Below are 14,099 nucleotides of genomic sequence, written 5' to 3' on the forward strand. Positions count from 1 at the left end.
CGATCATCAGCCGAAGGACCGAGGCGATCCGCCATAGTGATCTTGAATTTTAACAAATCTGGGCTAACCCAGGGTTTCACCGGTGATGAAGTAGACGCTGTTGTAGTAGAAGGACCAGGATTGAGTGTCGATGGAACTGCAGATGTGGTTTTGCGACGGCGATGAACATCACGACCACAAGAAGTGCCGCGACAGTCTTCACTGTCGCGGTTGAGCAAAGTGCCGCGGCAGCTTGGACTGCCGCGGTCGAATAGATTACCGTGGCAGTATGAGCTGTCGCGGTAAGAGTTTACATTCTTCTGTAATTTTTGGGTATTTTCATTTTTTGGAACCCAAGCTTTGCAGTTCTTCGATGGCTTTTCAGACACCACTTCCTTCTTGTTCCTCTGCGCTTGTTGACGAAGGGCACGAGCGCGAGCCGCCTTTGCTTGACGCCTTTGTATACGCTCTTTGAGAGTAGAACGGGCTCTTTTGACCAGAGTCCATTCCTCCGTCGTAAGCTGTACAGAGATGTGATTGGTTTGCCGTTGAGGCAATTGGTTCACCTTTTCCTTTCTCGACTTTAAGTCCGTATAGTAATGGACTCTGTCGGTTTGTTGCATGGTCTTAGCCAATTGACGAGCACGACGCTGGCGTTGCCTTTGACGAGCCCTCTTTGTCATTATCGGCTGGCCATGATTTAAGGACTCTTTAATTGGTGCAGAGTCCTTAGGAGCAGAGATGTTGCAGAGAGATTCCTTGGCGATGACTTGGCAAGAATCTTCATCTGCGGTCTTCATCTGAATTGAAGACTTGGAAACCTTCTTTGAAGAAGAAATCTTCCTGCACTTGCGGGACGAGGAAGATTTTGAGGATGAGGATGACAAGTACTCCTCAAATTTTGCTTGATCGAATTCGTATTCGATCTCTTCAGTGACGATGATTTTGATCGGCTGCGACACTGCGGCCTCGGCAGCGAGGCCGCTGGCTCCCACTGTGGTCGCCAGTTTGTTTTCAGCGAAAGTCGTTTCCATTGCAGATTCCATTAAACTTCGATTGCTTACAGAATATTACAATGAAAAATAAACAAAATTACAACTTTCGAGAAAATAACACAGAAGTCGTTTATCAACTACTGTTTTTGTGGGACTTTGCCTGTGCCGTGAGTGCTTTGGCTCGTTGACCACCGATTCAAAGATCGTGAAGGTGCTTAGGGATCTCTCCTTCGTTTATCGAAGTAAAGATTTGAAAACGAATATCTTATCGATGTAAGATGTCCGTTCTTCCAAAGATCAAGTCTGAGCTTAGATCTCTAGGAATTGCCGCGGCTATTGGCGCGGCAGTATAGGCTGCCGCGACCAAAGGGACGGTTATCAGCACGTTCCATCGTGCTTAAAACCGTTCTCCCACGACTTTTAACCACTTTTTTTCGTGGTTTAACTGCTTGTCCACGTCAGCACACGTTTTATTTCTGATATGCTGCCGCGTAGGCCTCAAAAAATCATCATTTAACTGCCTTGTAACCGCCATAGTATTCCTTTAACATAGCCGCGACACCCTAGGTTGCAGCGCCTAAGCCACGACACAACAGGCTGCCGCGCCTTAGCCGCGGCACTATGTGCTGTCGCGGCTTAGCCGCGGCACTATGTGGTGTCGCGCCTTAGCCGCGACGCCATGGGCTGTCGCGCCACCTTGTGTTGCCTGATGACGTGTAAATTGTTCTTCCATATTGTTTTGAGTGGTATTTAGATGCCTGCAAGCATTTTTCGACGCCTACACACACCTCTGAAAAAATCAGCTTACTGACTCTCTTCAATAGAGCGATAAGTCTTCAAAGTGGCTCAGATCACAACATTTTCCCTGTTACATTAACATCATACCTCTAACAGTTCAAACCCACCTATGTGAACCTTTTTATCCTTTTACATAAGAAGTGTACTCATAAAATCCTCTGCCGATTAAACTCTTTCCAGAATTATCCCTAGTGGTAATAAGGAAAATCTGTGAATTTCACTCTAGGGGAAAATTCACGCCAAGTTAATAATACGCTTCTGGCACTTATAAATTTCTTTCAATGTTTAAAGCAAAAGCGGAACACAGGAAGAATTCTATTAGTCAAACATATTCGAGGAGAATAATAAAGTATTTATTCCTAGCTGTTAAAAATTTTCTGGAGTTATCTCAAATGATAAAAAGGAAAATTTTCTAAATCAGATCTATCACGAAAATATGTGCTAAGATAGGATCACACCCCTGGCATTTCTCGTGATTTTATTGCTTCAAGATCAAAACGTGACATATGCAAGAAATAATGAGAAACCAATACCATTTTTTTATTCAGAAACCAGGAGGAAGTGATACAGAGCTGTTCTTATGAGAAAGAATAATACAAGGTCAAATCAAAAGAAGCAAGTCGAGCTTTGGCATAAGAGAGCTTTTCCTCATGGTTGGCCCGTACAATAGCTTCAACCTTCCTCCGCAGCTCGTCCTCAGTGGGTGCTACTTCAGCAGCTACCTCCTTCTTTGCTCTTTCAAGAGCCTGAGCTTCTTTATGATAACTCAAAAGGGTGTCTGTATTTTTAGCACTAAGTATATTAACAACAGCTTCTTCACGAGATAGTTGAGCCTTCAATCTCAGTACTTCCGCCTTAGCTTCGACGAGTTTTGTACGAATGAGGTCCAAAGAAGCAGTGGAGAGCTCCAATTCTTTTTGTCTCAGACCGCTCTGCTCTTGCAAGTGCGTAACTTGAAGCTCTTTTTCAGCCAGACCCCGCTCAATTGCCTCACGGTGAGCCACTTCCTCAACTTGGAGGTCAGCAAAAGTAGACACGATCTGTGTTTGAATGTCTACATGACTGAGGGCCTCTAAGTGTTTGAGCTGCGCTTCTAAGTGAGAAATGGCTTCTGAACAACGTTCAAAACATTGGGCATTGCCCACACTTTTAACTCCATTTAAGTCTGCTTCTAAAAGAGACTTAAAAGAATCAAAGCGGCCTCGACCAGCCATGACAACTTCAATCACCTTCTTTACGAGGCTGTTCAAATAACTCACAGAAATATGGAGGAAGTCAGGAGCATCTGTCGGGCTAGAAATAGCATTGGAGGATGACTCGACGACCCTGGAAGTGGACGTATCAAAATACGGACTAACAAGTGATCTGGGTGTAGAAGTCGCGGAAGCAATTGAAACATTCAATTGCGAAGGACTTGAGGTCAAAGCCATCATTGCCCTCGCCTGAGATATGCTTGGTCTGGCCTCTGTTGGTGCAAGTGAGATCTTCATCAATGTTACCGGCGAAGCAATTGCCATGGATGAGCCAGGCAAAGGTTGCTCTTGCAAAGGAGCTGACACCTGCACGAGCTACCGTTCTGGAGAAGGAGTCACAATAGCAGTCCCGGGTAATGCTGCCGACAAAGCAATTGTCGTGGATGAACCAGGCAAAGGTTGCTCTTGCAAAGGAGCTGATACCTGCACAAGCTGTTGTTCCGTAGGGGGAGTCATAGTGGTAGTCTCGGGAGGAGGTGAACCTGCACGCAAAAAGGGTCGGAACGCGAAAAGAACGTACGGAAAAACTCGAGGTAAACTAGGCTTACCGGAGATGTGGAAAGGAAGATAACCTGATGCCTTATCGGATAGGACCTTGGGAGCATCATCAAAAGTAGTAATGTCATCCATAGAGTCGTGCTCTTCGTCCTCCTCGCCATCACCTGGCATGTTGCCAACTTTAGCATCTTCATCACCTCTATCTTCATAAGCTGCATCACCAATAGAGGAGCCTTCATAATCTACCTCCTCCTCATCATCACGTACAGCTGAAGACTCGGGAAAATTTGTGCCAACAGCCGATTTAGTCATAAGTCCAGTTGTCAGACTAGGACTTGAACTGGCAGCCTGTGGCATTAGTGCTGAAGGAGGAGGGGATGGATTCTCTTTAAGACCCCTTGGTTCTAATGCAGGGGTCCTGGTAGGGTCTACTGCTAGAGCAGATTCTGCATCTGCAGCCATTAATTCACCCTATTTATCCTCGGAAGGATGGTGAGAGGAAGCTTCACTTGATAAGGCCGGACCATGCGAACGGAGTCCAGTTCTATGTGGAAGGCCCACAACTAAAGATTCATGCTGCTCTTCTTCTTCTTCTGCAGATCTGATAGCGTCGGCCATCAATTTTGGTGTTCGCTGGTTTTTAGCAGGAGGAGACCCAACCATCAACTTCCGGCGGGTCTGCTTATCGTATTGACCAGTTTCATCTGCTGAGAGCTTCCTCTTTCTAGCTGCCCTTGCTGTGGGAGAATCAACCACTCGTGGTTCCTCCATTGGAGCAGGCTCAGCTGCTTGCTCCTCTTCTTCCCCAGCAGACGGGTCCTCAACAGACAAAAAATCATCAATCCCTCTCAGGCGGTATGTCTTAGACCCCTTCCTTGAAGCATACATACGTCTGATCTCCTTCAGACAAGACGTATTCAAGTTGTAGCCAGAAACTTGAGAAGCGGCATAATACCAATTGCAGAAACCCATGAAAGTATAGGAGTTGGGCGTCTTATGGGGGAGCTTGAAGATAGCCTTAGTACAACCAGCCACGGAATAGTACCAAGCTCTAGCCCCTTCATACAGGTTGCTCACGATTAAGAGCTGAGGTCGAGGGTTTCCAACATATAGCATATCGTACCCAAAATGGCGAGCAAATCTATAGGGTTGGTAGGGCTCGAGGAAACATTTGCCTCCCTGCCTGAAAATCAAGTAGCCTGGCCTAATGGAGAGGAGCCAATGGAAAACACCCCCGCTCAGCTGAGTAAATCCATTAGGACCTGCCACGTCCTGATACTCCATTCCATATACCCCACCTTCAAAGTCGGGAAAACAACAAAAGATGTGGTAGTTAGTGTCTCGCGACAGGATCTGATGAATCCTAACCGTATAATTCCCCACCCACTTTACATACTCCAATCGCTGTACAAATGGAGTGAACGAGTCACCTAGAGGAGAGGCTGTACTCATTAGGGGAGGACAATGAAACACATACCAAGGTATCAAATAAGTATAAGGCAATGGTATTCTGGGATTAGGAGTTCTGAAAGTCTTGTTGCCGCCAGATTCCACCTCTGTAATATTCACAAAATCCATAGCCAACTCACGTAACCCGCTCTGCAAGTAGCCTACCATGGCATAAAGAAGATTCAACGGCCTCCCGTGCGCTAAAAGAACAGCTGGGTAAAACACCTCAGCAGCAAGAGCATCAATTGGCCTGGTAGGAACGACGCATCGCTTGAGCCATAGCATCAGAAATCCCGCCAACAATGCTGTGTCTAAAATGGGAAACTGAGCTTGATAGTGGAAGCTTTCAAATTCTGTATGAGCCTGGAAAACATCCTCCTTGGTTTCGTTGGTATAGTGGGAGGTTGCAGCATCAATTCGGGTCTGAATCTCCTCCAAAGTGCTTGCAAGCAATCTAGTCACCGGAGCTCCCTTATCTGTCAAGTTTCGGAATAAATATTCCGCCCAAGGCAATTGTTTTATGCCACCTCCTCGAGCCCCTGTCTGTTGCATGTAAATATGGAAGTGACACATGACTTCCCAGAGGGTGGAGTAAACTTTGGGGCTAGTTTTCCTCAAAATCTTGAGTTCCGTTGACCCCGGAACAAATTCCTCATATGGTTAATCCCCGAGAAGGAGACCTAAGATTTCATGCATCTCGTGAAGAGCGAAGCCTAACTCCCTCACTGGGATGAAGAAGGTACTGGTCTAGGGATTATATCTCTCTAATATAGAGAAGAAATGAAAGTGGCTCTGGATAATCCCGAACTTAGTAGCCCGCACTGGAATCTTCAGGCCAGCCTGAGTAAGAGGTGTCCCCAACTCCTCCATAACAAAGTTGGTCATTCGGGTCCACCACCCTATCACCGGAGAATGAACCCAACCAGGAGTTCTAAATCCTTACGCGGGAAATTCTCCCTTCTTCGCCATGAACTTTTTGATAAAGGTATTCACCGGACTGACCACTTCACTGATTGGATATTCTTTGGCGAACAAGCCTGGTCGTAAAGCTGTCACCTGTCTATTATAGCCCACTGTGCAAACCCCTTGAAAAGTTAAAGTTCCGAGAATAACCCCATCTTGATCCTTAACTAGGCTCCAATCCATACGCCTTGGGATGGAGGCACATTGGAAATATGATATGAGGAACATTCTCTCCATATTAGGCAAGAAAAGGTTACGGTCTCCAACTTTCCGCAGCCACTTGTAGTCCTCGTCATAAGCAACGCCTGCTTCAAAGTCAACAAAATCCCCAAAAAGGAATCCTGGTTTGACTATCGGTTTACGGCTTAGGCTCTCAAGTTTAGCGTCCGTAACCAATATCCGAAGAGTTTCAGAAGAAGCCTGGGTGATCAGCTCCATGCGGTTCTTCTCAGTAATCCTAAAAACCGGGAGTTCTTGGCGTAGGTTGAATGTCATATTCTGATCCACACCACCTTCATGTCCAAAATGATGGCGAAAAGTGAGAGGCTCGCTGGTATGGCGCACTGCAAAACAAAAGAAAAGAGTCAGATAGTGCAAAGGCAAATCAGATGTGGAAGTCGAACTCCGCATCAAAAAACTCAGGTGTGGAGATCGAACTCCGCATCAAAAAAAATCAAACGCGAAGATCGAGCCCCGCATCGAAAAATCAAACGCAAAGATCGAACCCCGCGTCAGAAAGATCAGACACAGAGACCGAGCACCGCGTTGATAAAAGTGAACGCGGAGATTGAACCTCGCGTTAACGAAAACTTTAAGCGCGGAGGTCGGAACCCACCGTACTTCAAATTTCAAACGACGGAGTCCAAACCCCGCGTTACACCATTGAAACGAGTCTCCTCGTTGATTCAAAGATCAGAACTTGCCGCAACAAGTTTGGCGACCACGAAGGTCATACTCACCACCAATTAAAGGGAGTTGGGGTGACGACACGCCTGCCTGAGCCACGGTGCCACCGGCCAACGCAAGCGTCGACGAACCCTGAGCCACGGCGACGTTGGATTTGGAGGGACGAGTGACAGTCTTCTTCTTGGGCGCCATTGATTTTGGTCGAGGGAGAAGATGAATAGTTTTGCCGGAGATAAGAACGAAAATTTTTGTTAAATTTTTAAGAAGAGTCGAATGACTCTTGATTTGACCCCCAGCGGTCTATTTATAGACAGCTAGGAGCTGTCAAATCGGAACGGGATTCTAGGCTAGAATCCCATCCAAACGTGATTTCAGCATTCGAGTTGGTTAGACTTCCAAGCGCGGAGTTCACCCACGCGTTCTAATTCTCAAGCGCGGAGTTCACCCACGCGTTTTGACCATAACGAAAATGACGCCTCGACAACAGAAGCTACGATACAACTTTAAATAAATAAAGAGAAGCTGATATCAGCTATCAAGGTGACTAAAGCCGAGAATAAACTGGCGTATGACAAGTAGTTATGTAGCCTCTTGGACAAGTACAGATAGGTTACAAGGCTAAAATCGCCAAGCTCAATCCCGTGTGCAACTCATTCTTCTAAGTGGCTTAACATTCCCACAAAGATTAATGAAGACCGGAGCGACGCGCACCTCATTCTTCTAGATGGCTAAACATTCCCACTAAGATGAATGAAGACCGGAGCGACGCGCAACTCATTCTTCTAGATGACTTAACATCCCAACCAAGATTAATGAAGACGGGAGCGACGCGCAACTCATTATTCTAAGTGGCTAACATTCCCACTAAGATTAATGAAACCACAATCCGACGCGCGACTCATTCTCCTAAATGTCTAAACATTCCCACTAAGATGAATGAAGACAGGAGCGACACGTAACTCATTCTTCTAAATGGCTAAACATTCCCACTAAGATGAATGAAGACTGGAGCGACACACAACTTATTCTTCTAAATGGCTAAACATTCTCACTAAGATGAATGAAGACAGGAGCGACGCGCAACTCATTATTCTAAGTGGCTAACATTCCCACTAAGATTAATGAAATCACGATCTGACGCGTGACTCATTCTTCTAGATGGCTTAGCATCCCAACCAAGATAAATGAAGATCGGAGTGACGCGCAACTCACTCTTCTAAGTGGCTTAACATCCCAACAAAGATTAATGAAGACCGGAGCGACACGCAACTCACTCTTCTAAATAGCTTAACATTCCCACCAAGATCAATGAAGCTGAGAGTTGCATTCCGAGTGTTCATCAATGCCTATAAGAATTCGATGGATGAAAGAATACACCTCATTGCAGATCAAGTGGAGTATCTGAAGGATCCGGGAGAGATCCGATGAACACACCTCATTGCAGATCGAGTGGAGTATTTGAAGGATTCAGATGAAATTCGATGAATACACCTCATCACAAATTGAGAAGCAGAATTTCAGCAATCAGGTTCGCGATGTCCTCATATCAGACGGAGTAAACAATCAATCAACTAAATTTTGGGATCCAAAGTATTCTGAAAATTCGTCCCAGTCAATCGTGAACTTTCGAAAACTTTGGAGGGGGTTCTGTAGGCTGTCTAAAAATCACAATAGATAGCTGATCCCAAACTTTGGAGGGGGTTCTGTAGGCTGTCTAAAAATCACAATAGATAGCTGATCCCCATCAAGCTTCAATAATAAAAGTTACAATTAGATGACTTTCATTAAAAATCACAATAGATAGCTGATCCCCATCAAGCTTCAATAATAAAAGTTACAATTAGATGACTTTCATGTCAACAAATGAGAGCTACAAATAGAGGATTTTTCACATAGATCGAGAAGAGTTACGATTCAACGACACTTCCTATGACGGATGAAAACTCTATTCAGTGGTCTTCACAATCAATGGTGAGAGTTACAATCTGACGACTTTCATACCCCACGATAGCTAAAGCGAGGATTACTGAACAATAGTCCTTGCAATGCTCTACAGAAAAAGTTACAAGTTAACTAGCCCCTTCTAAAACGCGGAACTCATCCTCGCGTTACAATTCTTAAAATGCAGGCGACCCCCACGTTACCAAGCTGTAACAGGCGAAATTCGAGCGACCCTCGTGTTTTTGACATTCGGTCAATACCCAACTCCGCGTCTCAATTCTAAGACGCGAAGTTAGGGTCCTGAACGCCGAATTGGGTGTTTGACTCATTCAAACATGAGTCGAACGGTTTCAGAACTGTTTTTCCACGATCTGAGGAAATCACGCCCACTCAGGAGCGGATTAAGGGGGCAGTTATAACCCTTATCCTCCTATAAAACCTTAACAAACTCAATAGAGAAAGGAGGTTCGGAGATTCGGATTGGGAGAGGTGGAGGATTTTGAAATCAAAACCGTATAAGGGGCGAGTTCTTTGGAGATAAAAGATTTAAATCAGATTCAGAAGATAAAATCAAAGAGAATCCTTCAACAACAGAAAATCTACTTGGCTATTAACCGAATTTTCGGTTCTAACAACTCTTTTCACAGAGTTCTAACTCGTTCTGAGTTCTTAAACTGGTTAAGAGTTATTCCTCAAATTTACCACGAAAGTTCATCGTTCCCACGAGATAAAAGACGATCGGATCGTCAACGGAGAGCGAATTCGACGCAAGCATTCGAAGGAGTCACTCCATCGCTACCTAGAATAACCCAGTTTTAAACAAAGGGGAGAATCCAGATCATTCTCTTCTCTTTTGTAATCGGAATCCAATTATAATTGAGATCAAAGGAATACAAATCAAAAATTTCCCTCATTTCTTTTACCGCAAATTTTTCAACCAACAATTGTACAAGTCGTCGGTGTTCTTCTCATAGTTGAATCTCCTCACCCCTCCTGTGGACGTAGGTAAGTTTGTCGAACCACGTAAATCTCGTGTCTTAACTGTTTTCTAGGTGTTGACTATTGCTTGCATGTTCCCTTGACAAGTCAGTCCTTGAACTAATGAGAGAAAGAGTATATATTTCACATTGTTGAGATATTTCACTTTATGTTCTTATTTCCTTAGTGAAACGGGAATATAGAGATTGGCTTGAGATTTTGTAAAACAAAAGCCAGGGTTTTCTCTCAGGTGATATCGCTTCCCGGTGTGAGAGCGCGTCTTCAAGCAACAATATTCCTATCAGTCATTATGGTTAGTATTCTAATGTTGATGTGATAGGTGTTATACTTGATCCGCATTCATTTCACCCTTGCTTAATGTTTATCATGCTTCTACTTAGATCTTTTCCATTTTTTAAACCTTTTTTAGATTTTTTTTATCGATGGGACGGCGCGGAGTCATGAGGTAAAAGAACAAGAAATTCGTAAAAGTTTGAGGTATTCTTTTATGTATAAACACTAAAATCTGTGGGAAAATGCAAAGTGTATTATAGAAGTACTACTTTTATATTACTAGATATAAAAAGCAGAGTATGAACTTATAATTTCTCTTTACAATTTTCAATAAAAAATTCCACCTTTTTGGGTGTAGTAGTGCAAGGATACTATAATTTTTATGTACATTTATCCCTACTCAATCTTTTATTAACTAGACATTAACCGCCATGGAAATTTTACAGAGAACACCTTATCGAATGCCATATTTGTGGGGTGCAATTTCATAGGTACTTGTTTGAATAATTAGATAAACTTGAGCAGAGTTTAATGGCTTGGTGCATCTTGGGACTACACCAAACTAAATTTTCTTTCATTTGGGATAGGGCCGGCTGAAGGCATAGGCCACTAAGGCATATGCCTAGGACCCCCATTTTATTGGGGCCCCAAAAAATACTTTATCTTTGGAAAAGAACACTAATAAAGTTTAATTGTAACTTTTTATATTTTATTTCTATAATTAATTAGATTGTAACAGTAAAAAAAAGAGAAAAGCACATATTAAATACTCATTCTTATTTATGCATAGTTTATGCGTTTTTTCTCTTGCTAACTTCCTTTATTTTCTTCTCATTCACTCCTCTTTCATATTTGTTTAATCTTTGATACTCAACATACATTATTGCAATTCTAATCCAGAAGGCCCCAAAATAAAATGTAAGCTTGTTGGTTTTTATTTATTTTAATTAATTTACATTCATTCTCCTCACACACACACACATATAGCTCACGGATATGTTCTGTATTTTGTGTTTTTATTTTTTTTCTTTTATATCTTTTTATTAATAAAATCTTATTTACGTTCAACAATGTCTCAAGAGATTAAATAATTTGATAATTTTATCAATTGAATATTAAAGCTTGAATATAAAATTTAATTAGTAACTTTGCATCTCAAAAAGCTAGAAAATTAAATTTTATATAAAATTCAAATTTTAAAAACTAATATTTAATTTTTTTTAATGTTAAGGCCCTAAATATTTTTCTGTGCCTAGAGCCTCAAAAATGCTTGAGACGGCCCTGATTTGGGAATTGAATGATCATGTTTTGGAATCATAATCATTATTATTTTTTTGTGAAAATGGGTTTTGTTAAGTATTATTTTAAGGGCAATGTTTGAAAAAAGTAAGAGAGATAGAAGAGAAAGGGTGAGTGGGGTCTAATGTTTCTCGCTCATTCTCACTCTTCGTCCATACCTCTTTCCATCGATATCTCTCCTTCTTATTAATTTACTACCCCTAGAGCAATGGTTAGTAAAATCCTATTAATATTATGATCTAATCAAATGTAAAAATGTCATATTTCACTTATATCGCGCTCAATCTTTTTTTTTTTTATAAAGAACCACGAAACATTTTCGAAACGGACGAAGAAGATAATTGTATGATCGTCAAGGAGATCGAAGGTACGAATATGGATAGACTGTGACTTAAAAGCATTATTTATTCTAGTAGTACAATGTTCTTCAATGATTTATTGTTACGTCTTTTTCTCTCACGAGATACTTTATGACCAAAAAATATCTATACGAATATGACCTGTTGACTTTTGTATGTGAATGCTTGTGGTGGAGGAGCTTTTATGATTTATTTATTTATTATTATTATTTTTACGAGGGAACCTTAGCTAGCGCGCACGGTACCAGGGGCCATATTCCTAGCTGAATCTGGGCACACTGGAGAGGACTCGACCCAATGGGAGCATGGTATTTGTTAGTGGCGGCCCCAACTCCTCCCTTGCTTCTTTAATTATCATCATCTTAATATCCAAAAAAATAACGGAAAAAAGGGGGGCAGAAAAAGGAGAAGGAGAAAGAGAAAAACTTCTTCAACGAGGAGGAGAGGTGTGACTAAATTGAGGGGAAATGCAAATTAGGGGGCAAATTGCTACTCTAATTACTTGGAGGATAAAACTGAAGGTACATATATTTTATTTTAGGGGGGACACTGGACACATGAAATCCTTTACATGCACGTCCCCATCCTGTAGTATAAATAAATAGTTGTCACGTGATTGGTGATGGGTGAGGAGCATTCTACGCGGAATTTGTTTCGACTTTTGAACCGGAGCTGACATACCCTCACATGGACTGCGCACTCGCGTAGAAGCCAAATGGCTAGCTTGCCACGTCAAATATGAATGCTAGGCACGTACCATGCCCATGCCCATGCCCAGTTCAGCGGATCCGATCCGAATAGAAAACAGAGCCTCTATTTCATGAAAATTTTAATGAATTATAGGAATACAACCCATGAGCGTATGCCGTGCGTTTAAGTAAAGGAGAACAAATCCAAATTTTAGTGCTCTGTACGATCATCGCTCTTCAGCTTACTCCTACCGCATTGAACAAATTCATGAGAATAAATAATCTATCGAAATGTTTCTGAGATTCTAGAAAACTATTTGTCAAATGGCGGTATCCTAAATTTTTTTCATAGCATTACATAGTGTAGAGAGACATATTTTGCCCATGAAGCTCTGCATGGAGTTGAATCAAATCTTTGCATGGAGTTGAATCAAATCTTCTTTAACACCGTAAACCGTAATTTCCACATGGATAGATAAAATTACACAAAGAAATATTTTTGCCAATGAAAATTATGGTTCACACTTTTGAGAGGGCGCTTATGAAGAAATTTTGCGCTTATGAAGAAATTTTAAGGTTTAATGCAGTTTACTAATAACCCCTAAAGTTAAGGGCATTTTTCTGATATTTTAAAAGTTTAGGGTGTTGAGTGCTACGGAAACCAAACAACCAAACCAACGTGCTACGAGAAATCAAATCAAACGAACGTCGAGAGAAGGCCAAACGAACCAAATCAATACCACAAACACAAACAACCAATTTTAACATGATTCGGCAACTTGCCTACGTTCACGGGGTAAAAAGGTGATAAGAGTTTTTCACTAATAGAGAAGAAGAGTACAAACTGAGATTACAAATCAATCAAACTCACCAATTAACCTCACCAACAAATCTCTAATTCTCTCCAAACAAAACCCTAACCAATAGCTCAGAAAATATCTTTTTTCTATGCTCAAAATATCCCCAATTTTCTTCTCAATTCTCTCTTCCAATTGTTTCATATATATAAAAATACTAAAATCATAAACATACTAGGAATTCTAAAACAAAAAACAAAACAGATTAGGAATTCTAATAACCTGTTACCAAAACAGATTAGGAATCCCAATAACCTGTTACCAAAACAAATTAGGAAACATATTAGGAACCTGCAATCCAACAATTCTCCACCTCGGCGAAGTTTTCCCAAAACTGAGCCGACATCAATACCAACCAAACGTCTCACTTGTTGCGTCCAGTACGAAGTGGAACAAATCCACGACAACAGACTCAATCCACAACAAGTCGAGAACCCAAACGAAAATGCGAACAAACTCCAAATATCGGTATTAACTCATCAAACCGACTGCATCATAAATGACTGTCTACATATCCTCTTGCCCAAGGAATCAAGCATTCACGTAGTTCACCCAAACGGTCTCCAAAGGCCCTCAATCAAATAGAAAAGCTTACAACTCTTCACCAATATCACCAACGGATCTACAACTGATAGTGCTCCCAATGGCCCCAAACTAAAACAAATCAAAAACCTCCACCTGAGGTGAACCAATGGTCGTATCCAAAATATGTCCACCAGCTGCACTCAAATCCAAAATCAACTCATCATTTGCATCCAAATCCAAATGATCTCCAAACTGTGTCACCTCAGCTAGAATCCTAAACGATGCAGTATGATCTGGAGTATGTGAAGTAATCTTC

The sequence above is a fragment of the Asparagus officinalis genome, chromosome 9 (assembly GCF_001876935.1).
Source record: "Asparagus officinalis chromosome 9, Aspof.V1, whole genome shotgun sequence".
In the NCBI taxonomy this organism is placed as follows: Eukaryota; Viridiplantae; Streptophyta; class Magnoliopsida; order Asparagales; family Asparagaceae; genus Asparagus; species Asparagus officinalis.